A 12,339-nucleotide genomic window follows, 5' to 3' on the forward strand; every position below is an offset into this window, starting at 1 on the left:
TATTATTATCAGGACATGCCACTAATTTTTACTTTAATTCAAGAAAATTTCTTTCCCCTCTAAATTTGTCTCTTCTTAACACACTATTCAAAATACATCATTTTTCTCTAACTATCTACCCAAAAATTTAAATATTTCAACTTACTCAAAAAAAACATTTCAAGTAGTCTCAAGATTCTATATTTTGACCTAGATTTATGTATATTTTTTGATCCATTTAATCTAAAATCCAACAAAGATTTGTTGGAATCATAAGTTTAATCTATGTAATTTACATAATCCAAGTGTAGAAGGGGGTTTTCAAAGTGTTGAATCCTAATGCATTAAAAATAGAATTTTAAAAATGAAAATTTATATAATTATGTGTGTATGTGTGTGAACCATAGATGTAGAAAAAACTTAAGAGTAATCAAATCTCTTGAGGTGTAAATACCTTTTCATATTTTACAATCTAAAATAGGTTTTCTCTATAGGAGATTTGATCCATCTCTACCCTTGCTAATAAATAGCTAAGATGGATCTATATTGATTTTAAATGGTAATATTTCTTATGTTTATGACTAATTAAGCTGATAGATATCGTAATATTGAAAATAGAGTGGTAAACTATAAAAGTTTTAATGACAACTCTCATCTTCATCTCTGTAACTAGTATAGATCCATCCTAGCCACAAATATACTAAGTGTTAAGGGGATCAAACCTTTTAAAATATAATTTTTATTTTTTTTTTTTTTTTACACTCTAAAACAAATCTATACATCAAAAAACTTGATCTTCTCAAATTTTGCTAAATCCATAACCAAGATAAATCTACATTAATATTAAATATAATATCTTTCGTTAATATAATTTTGTATTTTCATATGTACATTAACATTTACTAATTATAAGATATCATCGTTCATCATTCATTAGCTATGACGCTAACTCAAAAGGCTTTTATTTAATTCCAAAATTTATAACAATTATATAAATATAGCACTTTCTTAATTTTTGAAATGTGTTACAATTTATAAATTGTAATAAATATTTAAATAATCTAAATTTATTTATATTTATTTAATTTATTAATTAAATAATAAAATTTTACTTAAAAATATATCTATTTAAATAAAATCATTATTAGGTCGTAAAGAATTTCCTTCTGCAATCAACTTTCCTCTTAGGTTACGTGTACATTTCTGAGTCTTTAATTTAAATGTTAGATGATTAAAATAATTTTAGCTATCCGATTGATTCAACCGGTACGATACTGTATTAATTTAGTTAGAAATTTAATTACAAATTATGAGAATGAGATGCAAGAGATCTCACCCTTGCCCTCGCTTGACTTTACTTCTAGGTGCTTCTCGGAGTGGACACCTCACCCTTGCCCTTGCTCGACGCTACTTCCAAGGATCATCTGTAGTATTTGCATTCACTCTCTTTGCATCAAAGGATTAAAGTCGAATGCTGTAGGTTTGGTGTGGGACAGACAGGCTTAAAGCAACTGTTGTTGTGGGGAAGGGGATTTGGCTGCCCTTCTTCTCTGTTTTATTTCAGGAATGTGATGCAGCAGATCTCGCCATCTCTATTACTTTCGACACACTCATTTTCTCCTGAAACATTGGCATCCATATACCACTGACTAAGGTTTAGTTGGATCTTCTTTCGAGGGCAATCTCCTCTCTTTCGACAGGGTTGTTCTTTCTACATTAAAATAAGAAAGTGAAAAGAATGGGGTAGTAGTAAGTACAAAGTAAATCAGATACTATTCTTCCATTGCAAATCCATCCCTTGCAGTTTTTTTCTTTTCGAGGTATGCCTACGGACGCTGCATCAATGACATTTTTTAATTAAGGCCTTGTACACACTGCTAGTATTAGGAGAAAGGAAGTTTTAATTCAAAATAAGAAATTATATAAAGGAGCAAGTTAATCTTGAACACATAGTTTTTGGCAAATTATGTTAGTATTTCAGTTCAACACTGCCAATTCATTGGGTATACAAGTTTGTATTTTTGGAAAATGATCTTTCAAAGTAGGTATGCTTTATAGTTTACATATCTATTGCATGTTTACCATGAATGGTTGTGTGTTTGTATTTCAGACAACTAGAGTTCGTGCCATGATTTTGACTCTGGATGGAAGGACTCTGTTAACTGGATTGCATGAAAGTTTGAAGATGGGGGCCTCTTTTGGTGCAATGCATTTGATCTATTCTAGTATTAAAATGTTTGGGGTGGAAATTATTTTAAACCTCTTATAAGGGCCATTTGTAAAATATCTTGCATTGGATAGTAGGTGTTTTCCTGGGAACCTTTAAGATGCTACGATGCAGTCGATGTTGGTTGGTCTAAATTGGCTAACCTCAACATACATGAGGGAAAGATTCTCAGTTATTCATACAATCAAAGTTGTGTTGGTGTATGTGTTGTGGACATTTCGATATGAATAAGTGGTATCCTTTTATCAACCCATGCACTGATTATATGTCTTTGTGACATTTATCTTCTGTTGATTGTATTTTGTGGTGCTAGTATAAAGGTAATTACATTGAAGCTATCATTTGTGGTGTTCCAACAGGTGGGGCCATATGCTGCTAGAAATGTATCAAGAACAAATGGCCATAATGAAGAAAAATTGGCTTCCAGTGGTCATCCATCTATCCAACAATTAGATAATAATTTAAAGACAAATATGGCGAGGCTTTCCTTGTCACATAGTACAAAGTCAAGAATCAAGGAACCAAAGACTACCGCATCGGTAACTAGTATGTTACTTAATTTGCATGTAGTATGTTTCATCTTTTAAGATTTGCATTCCCTGAATTTTCCTTTTTTGTTTTATACTAAAAGAATTGCTACTATTGGACTAGTACGGAACATTTTGTAGCATAAACAAGCCAATTGGACTATAGTATTGGGTTCCTTTTGTTATTTTTGGATTTCATTTTATTGGCTGTATTATTTGAAGAAACTAAATATGTTATGTTTTTTTATTTTTCTACTATTGTGTAGCCACTGAAGGTCTTTTTAGCACACCTCAACGAGATGGAATAGCCTTTTCTTCAAATAATCTCCCTGCAAGTTCAGGTCCACCGTCATATGTCTCGACTCCAAAGAAAAACATTACATCAAGACTGCAGCCTACAACAAATTTTCAAACCTTAAGTAGACCTAATATAGTGTCTGTCATTGTCCCTAGAAGCAATTCATTTAGACCGAAAACAACTGTAGATGCTAAGAAAGAAATAAACAATGTTGGAAGAGTGGTTCCATCTACAATATCAACCAAATCAACTGATGTGATTAAATCTGGCAGCAATGGAGATGGATTTGACAAGATAGACTCCATAAATCAGAAGTGCATGAGAGGGAATGACAAAATATACCTAAACATTTCTAGGGATGAGCAACACATTTCCTCTAGAGTTGAAAATAAAAACACTAGTTCTATTGTTTGTGATGGAAATCAACTAGGGGCAAGATGGATTGGTGTAGCCAAACTTAGAAGAAATTCACTAGTAGATTCAGTTGTAAGCCCACATGATAGAAGTCCTACTTTTCCATGGTTAAATTTCCCATCTCAATTCCATTTGAAGATGAAGTAGAATGTGAACATAATCCGATTAGATTTCTATAAGGTGTTCTTTGGTAGCACTTATTATGTTATTTATGGGTTCGTGATGCCACATACTTCATTACACTGGATAAATATATATTGAATAAAGATGGACAACCACTGTGGTTCATACTTATAAAGGTAACCAAAAGATATAAATGGTTCAGTCCAATTAGGCCAAGGGATTACTCAATGAAAATAAGCAAATTGAAATGACACTTGTGGAGCCGCAAAGGTAATCAAGACCCACTCAATCTTCAAATTACAGTTTTCCTTCACAAAACAAAGGTATGCCATGGAATGCAACCGAGCCAATTGAGTGTTTGTGGGCCTAACCACCAAACAACAAACAAATTGGCAGTTGGCGAACAAGCTTTCTGCCTAATGGAGAAGTACAAGAAGAAAAGAAGAGAGGTCATCTTCTAGAAGGAGAAAAGAGAAATAGCAGAACATTCACAACATTTACCTATAGAGACCCAAAGCTACGAGACCAAGTTGAACATAGAATTAACAATATATCACTGTAGCAACTTAAACTGGAAGCCACAAGTGACAAGCGCGCAAATGCATGTCTTTTATAAATATACATTGGATATTTTCAACTCCTCAGAGGGTTTTTCTCCAGTTAAAAAGTGAGTGTCAACTCTATCTGAATACTTGTTCACTATGTTTCTTTCTTTATTTCTATGTTGTTATTTCTTCTTTTGCTGGAAGAATTGTTCGCCTACATAAACAACATATGCATTTAATTATGCTAAACAACCACACAAATAAAACCCACCTAAAGGGAAAGAATAGGAACAAACATTGTACTTCAGTTCACTGTAATTTATAATTTTAGGTGTCACTGTACACCCATTACAAGTTCTATTTTAATTTGCTTTGTTTTAACATATACCATCTGTAGTTTCCCAGAGACCTCAGGTACTATATCCTTGGATCTATTGGCTACAACATTCGCCAAGATTTCTATGCAAGTCATTAAGCGTAGTAGTTGGAGAAGGGGTAAAGCATCCAAGAATACATTACATATGCATTTAATTATTCTCAACAACCACACAAATAGAACCTAAAGAAAGGGAAAGACTAGGAACAAACATTGTACTTCAGTTCACTGTAATTTATAATTTTAGGTGTCACTGTACACCCATTAGAAGTTTTGTTTTAATTTGCTCTGTTTTAACATATACCATCTATACATGCCTAGAGACCTTGGGTGCTATATCCTTGGATCTATTGGCTAGAATATTCGCCAAGATTTCTGTGCAAGTCATTAATCATAGTGGTTGGAGTAGGGGTAAAGTGTCCAAGATTACATTATTGAGTTAATAAAAAAAAATTTATCGTTAGACCTTGAGCTTGAGGATCAACAGTTCTTAATCTAGGGAAGGAGCTTTACAATGCTACCTTAGAAGAGAACTAGCCTTCTTTAAGGTAAAGAACCTCTATGACCACTGTGAGAAGGCTATAATGGAGAAATGGAAAACCCAAAGGAAGGTCAAAAGAATCTGATCTCAATGGCGTTAGTGCAAAAATTGTGATTGAAGACTGACAAGCATCTGGAACTAATCAATTGAGAATGCACAACAAGGGCACAGAACTCCAAGTCACAAGGTGATGTAATGTCAAATTTTCCATCTCAATTCCATTCGAAGATGAAGTATAAGGTGATCATAATCCCATTAGATTTCTGTAAGGTGTTCTTTGGTAGCACTTATTATGTTATTTGTGGGTTCATGATGCCACATACTTCATTACACCACATAAATATATATTGAATAAAGATGGACAACCATTTGTGGTTCATACTTATAAAGGTAACCAAAAGATATATATGGATTAGGCCAATCCACGGGGGCTTCACTCACTGAACCTCTGACATAGCACGTGCGTTCATGGCATACTAAAAAATACCCTTAATTCGACTGCATATTGGAAAATACCTCTAAAAATCACATTATTTAACCCCCTACCAATATAAATCCAATACACCTTCCCAATTTAAAAAACCCCTATTTTACTAAATATTGTTTGTCTCCATTTTTTTGTTCAGATTTTTTATACCCTTTTATTTTTATATCCTTTGTATAGTGAGATGATGCCTCTCTTACGAGCTCACATGCATTCTAGAATGCACCTTTCTTCTTTTGATATACATTGTAAATGCATATTAGTTTCACCTTTCTTCTTAAATGAAGTTAATTGGTGAGTTTCTACTTAATTCCCTGGTCTCAGTTATGATGATATTCAGTTTAGTTGGTTCTACATAATTAGGACTCAGAAAATGTATGGTTTTCTGATCTTCATAGGAGAATCCATTTTACCTTTGATGAACTTGCTTGAATTTGTGTCAATACCAATTATCTTGGAGGCACCTCTCATTCTTTCACCCATTGTGACCTACAGAGTGCCCATGAAAACATCATGAGTACACTTTAGAGTATATCATGAAGTCTGAAATCGTTTGTAGAGAATATCACATAAAACTAAACTAGTGTTAGGATGATATTACTGATAGCAAGGCCAAAAATGGCCACAGTTGATCCACTTTGGATGTCAACTGTGTTGAAAACAACTCCAACACCTGAACAATCAAAAGAGATATTGCTCATTCTAATTGTAAGTTGAATATTGTAGCTCCAATATTGAGGCTTAGATGCATAAAAAAAGTCACAGTAAACATACCAGTGGCTATTCCATAACCAAACAAGCATGCTTTGTACAGTGGAGCCTCTGGATTGATTTTGGCATTGCAAGCATAGTCAACAACTGTGTATTTGCTAAATGTAGAAGTGGACATGAAATGGTAAATGGGCAATCCCTTGATTGAGAAACACGTCTTTGCATCATTTCTCATCACTTTTCTTGTGAGATCGATTTTGAATTTATCACACAGATTAGTCTTCTTAGATTTACAGGACACACAATATCCATACTCTCCTGTGAACAAGGGAATTACATGGTCTCCAACGTTAATATCTGTCATGCCTTCTCCCACGCTCTCTACTATCATGCAATCATAAATTGTATGCTCTTATTTCATAATTTGTTCGAAAAACATATAATTAGACTCATATTAACTATAACTAACAAAGGTTTACCCAACACCCTCATGTCCAGGTATGCGAGGAAAAGTTTGCATGTTTTCATCTTGTAGACATACATAAGCCGTTTGAAGTAAGACAGTTATTTCCAGCAATGAGTACCAATAACAAGCATAATGGTAGCTGGGGTGCAGGCGTTAAAGACAAATGCTCAAAACCTGATACAATCTCCTCTAATTCTGGCGGAATCCCTTCCTCTTTCTCGGGCAGAGTATCAGTCATCTATTACTAGACTGACTGTTTTATAAATTTTCCCCTTTGTAGCTGCTATAACAAAATCCTTTACATTAATAGCCCAAACCTTCGTTATCGGGCACAATTTCATAATAGAGGGGCTCTATACACTATCGACACTATCTTTACAATAGAAATGGAACAATACACATAAAACCACTATCGTCATTGTTTAAAATGGAAAACATGTGAAAGTGTATAAAATACACTATCAGTGCATCGCTTCCTGACAGTCACAACAGACCGGGCTTAACACCTCCGCAACATTTTTCCCAGTGCAATAATATACAACGATGCGATATAGTTCCACGATCTAATGGTTTCAGTTAATTGCAATTTGATGGTCAACTATTCATCTGATCAATAAAGTTCCTCGGAGATTCCCTGTCATAGATCTAACCCCCAACTGATCCGACGACCAAAAGTGATTTCGGGTGCACAAACTGCACGACCCTTAACCAAATTCCATACCCTATGGTAACTATAAATCGCCAATCTAATAAATTTCGTGTCCGACCTCTCGCTTAACACCCGTTCACTTTTTCAACCTGAAATCCACCAGATGACAAGGCCAAGAGATCTACGGCTTGCGAGATTCAACTAGCGCGCAGGTTAGTCAATGAAATCAACAGAGTAGGATGACTGTGGTATGTCCCTTGATTTAAGAATTAATTCTTTCATCCGTCCGCAGTTATAAATATAGTGATAAAGACTTAAACAATCACACTGAAAATAATTTACCAAACTGAACATGAATTTAAAGTACCTTTAACAATTCGAGCCGAACCAAGAATTGATGAAAAATGGAGTATTGCATAGAAACACACACCTCTGGGATTGACCAATTTACAATGAAAATACACAGAGCTTAAGTTTCTACAATTTTTATTCATATAAGGCCAAACAAGCCAAATCAATTCCAATCAGTCCAAAAATCCAATCGATCCAAATTCGTTTTACATCCTTTGAAACTTACATAAATACAACTCCACTCTAACTATAAGATCCTTAAACAATGGATCAAATCTGTCTATTTTAAACTAAAATCAAATCTGAGAAATATTCTCCTCTAGACTCTCAACTAAATCAAACTATTCTAATTAATTACAAAATCATTCAATTGCTACTTTCTAGCTCACAATCCTATCTAGAAAGTTGTAAATTGATGGCTAAAGGATCCCACTCCTTTTCTTGTAGATTTTTTTGTATCTTTGAAATAAGTTTGAAGCTTTTTTCCTCCAAGCCTCATGCTCCTACATCACATAACAAGCTCCATAACCTTCATGGAAAATATATAGCATAACAAGCTTGAAACCATGTTACTGATTACCCCACCATTCCAGAATGTAATGTCAGTATGACAGAGGGATGTGTGGGTGATTTTGATATGGACTTCCATAGCCTGTGGTGGATCTACTTGAATTTCTTCAATAACTAGTGGCTGCTTAGCTTCCCATGCTACTGTAGCTACTTATCAGGTCACAATGCATCTCTTAATGTTGCTAATTCTGAATTGAAACCTCTAGGAATAGAATCTAACTACATAATTTATGCATATGCAAAACTATACCTAGGCAAGTGATAACTTCACCATGAGTACTTTTCTGAGGCAAGAGACAATCTTTACCATTACAGCTTGTATCTAGTTTTTGAATCTGCTCTCTTAGATGGATAACACTTTCTTCAGGCATAAGAGCATTGGAAGTAGACTCCCACAATGCAAATTCATTTCCAGGTCTGGCTGATGCCACGGTGATGCCCAATTTTTACCAAAAGAAAATCCCACGAAAGGCCTCTGAAACCATCACAAAATAGTCTCTATTAGATACTCTGATGAGGAGAAAGAGGTCTGGTGTGACTCTTATTCCTTTTTTAGTGAGAAGTTCCAAGATATGATGTCCTATTTAGCTATGTAAGTATATGCATAGCCAACCTAGCAAGACCACAGTAAGACCAAAGAAATACTTAGAAGCCCTAAAACCTGTGTACAAATTTGTCATTTCATCCATGAAGTTCTTGGTGCTAACACCCATTACATTATCATTGTAAAAGGATGCTCTCCCTCGTTGTGATGGGATGCTCTCCCTTAGCTTAACGATACATATATAATTATGCTTGCAAGCCTTGGATGAGGACACATCCAATCTTCCATGACCAACCTGCACTCCAACTCATGGCCCATCAACTATAGTTTTCTAGGTTACGTGTGTCTATATTTTGTCAGAGAAAAATACCTATATATACATGAGAGGTGAACATACATGCTGTCCAAAAAAGGATTGGACTTGGATTTTCATCCCAATTTGAATACATACATAAATACACACATATATATACTACCAATCTTAATTGGGGACGTTGATTTCATATTTTCAAGCTAACCCAAATATGGCCTATGGATGTCAATTTCAGATTTCCAAGGTCTATTTTACTGAAGATAATTCAGAATAATAATTCCTCATCCAAGCAAGTATAAACATTGAGGAGTTGGCCCATAAGCATATAAATGGTCATATCTAAATTCTACACTCCAAGACTCCAAAGTATAACAAAAACCTTCAATATTTTCGTTAGATAGGGTATGAGGATTCCATAAGGTAGAGATAAAATATTTCACTACTCCAGCCAATCCATAATACATTGCCATAGCTCTTTTGCCCAGATCTATGCTTAACTCAAGAATGAAGTCTGAGGAAGATTGATAGAATTCTTGGGTGAGCTTAAGGAGTAATGTAACACTCCTGCAATGCTCAAGAGTCAGGGTTGACCCCTAGACCAAACTTACAGGAGCATGAGTGCATTGGTGAACATTTTAGATTTCATTTTCAGATGTTTTATGAAGACTAATTATTTAGCCTTCTTATAAAACTCAGGATTCCACATATGAAGCTTGTCATAAAGGTTGGGTCTATAAACTCAAAGTGGCATCATCAACAACATCTCCCATCAATCAATACACTCAACCATGACACTAAAATCAATAGTATAGACTCATACCCAAGAGGTAGCATTCATTTAGTGAACAAATATCAAGCAATTACAACAAATGTTCCACCTAGTTTCCAAGATTCACGGGATAGGGGGATGTCAGGATATGTGTGTGTGTTATAAACATGATTCAAATTTAAATTCAATAACGAAATATATTGATTCACATACCATAAATGATTCAATAGTAGATACTAAAGTCTAAATATTAGACTAGTAAATCGAAATTACTCAAACTCAGAAATAGTAGAAGGTGATGAGTCAAAGACCTGGTCTAAGGCCATTAGTATAAAAAATCGAGACTCAACAGTTAAAAATGAAAATGATCAATGGAAAATGAACCAATGTTATCAAAATTGAACTAGTCATCAAACCAGTTGACCCCAAAACTGATAATCGGAGAAAAACCAAACCAAAAGACCAGTGAACAAAAAATTACATAAATATTCATTTTTTCAAAAAAAATGTAAATATTCATGTACATCAATATGAATCTAAACTGTTATACACAAATATGCAAAGTTTCTCATATATATAACAAGTAAAGGTGCATATAACCAAAATAACACTGACTGCAATCCATCTTTGAACTAGAAATGCATCAACAAAGAGGTTGTAGATGGCCCTTATAGTCCAAAAGAAACCATGCTACAATAAACACCTGCATATCATCATGCTAGAATAAATTGAATCTATGAAACAACTCCATAAACCTAGAGCCATGTTAACTTGTTAAGCACTGGTCAAAAAAAGCTTTGTAAAAGCACTAGAGAAAACCTATGACTATTGTGAAAAACCTAATACCACTGTTAAGACACATTACAAAGCCTGGTGTTAGAATATTCATCTGTTATAGTTGAAAAGTACATATCATACAATTCATAATCTACCATGCCCTCCTAAATTGAATCTAGCTTTTTCTTATCAATGTGCACTCTGATAGAAGCTAGATCCTTCTTCTTGTGAAATATTGATGCACCAACTCCTATAGCTTCTGTTGAAGCGACATTTATGCTTGGATCTTGGATATTATTCTCATATTTGTTTGGAATGGTAGAAGTGGAGTAGGAGAGGTCACGAGGGTATTTCTTTGGCCTTCATTTACAGCAATAGACTCTGAAATTGCCACTTTACTCTTCAATTTGGGCTTCAGAGCATGAATGTTTGTATAGAGCCTACAAAATAAACCCATATAAACATATTTTTTTTATAACATAAGCAAACTGTATCTCTTGTAACATAATCACATCGTACCATAAATAAGATAAATTGATAAGTGGTTGAACACATACAAGAAGAATGTGTTACAGTCCAAGGGTTAGATTCCAATCCTTTTGGACAACAGAATACTGTAAAATACTTTTTTTAGCCTTGGGCCTGTTGGGCTTGGCCACCCTATTTGAGATTCCAATTTTGATTTGCTGAAAATACAAACACAAAGCATTCAATAACTATTGAACAATCAAATGCCTCCAAAACTGATAAGGAAGCCATAATTGAGCGTGATCGTGACCTTAAACATAAATTCAAGAATTTTAAAATCTTACCAACCATCTTGGAGATTCTGGGATAATGGAGAGACCAATAAGCAACAAAAAACTTGGAACTAGCTCTACATCACCTCCCATTGACAACTTGCCTCACTCAACAACGCATATTTTTTTCTTCTATTTATGTTCCCGGGAGAGATCATAGGTATATTATGTATGAAATTTTGTGAAAAGTGGCCACCAAGTGGCCTTATTTTCCTTTTTGGAGGTGATATGTCATGCTATAAGAACTTTGCTATGTATTTTCCTATTCCAAACCATGAAATAGAAACGTGTGCATTCTTTCTCTGGAAAAATAAAATCAATTAAAATTTGCATACCATTCACCCTATCAAATTCTTGTCAATTGAAAAGTTGCAAAAAATCAGATACCATTCACCTTAAAATAGCCCTTGGATCATATGAACACATTGCAAGGCCCATCAAACACATGTATATCAATGTAGGCAAAAATAAGAAAGCAAAATGCTATCACCCAAACAATCTACCAGAAGCACATATCTCAATAAAGTTGCAAATAATTAAAAAAAAAACTACCATCACATGTCCAAAAGCCTTTACAGATAGTAATTAATGTTAATGTTGTTTAGTGAAAGCATTGAAAGGAAATGCCCAAAATGTGATTGAGGAATCAATTAACAATAATAACCAAATGCAATTTAACAGTTGTAGACGCCTTGCGGATGGCCAAAACATAAATACCTCCAAAAAGACTCTGATGGCACATTTGAACTATAGACTCTGATTTATATGTCCAATTTAAAAAATAGGAAAGCCAACTACAAAATAAACATACAAAATAAAATGCACTTCATGTGGTAGACGTTGCTATGGTGTAAATTTGTTGACTTGAGTGAGCA

The sequence above is a fragment of the Pinus tabuliformis genome, chromosome J (genome assembly GCF_031772625.1).
Source record: "Pinus tabuliformis cultivar Carrire ecotype Pingquan chromosome J, CPIR1, whole genome shotgun sequence".
In the NCBI taxonomy this organism is placed as follows: Eukaryota; Viridiplantae; Streptophyta; class Pinopsida; order Pinales; family Pinaceae; genus Pinus; species Pinus tabuliformis.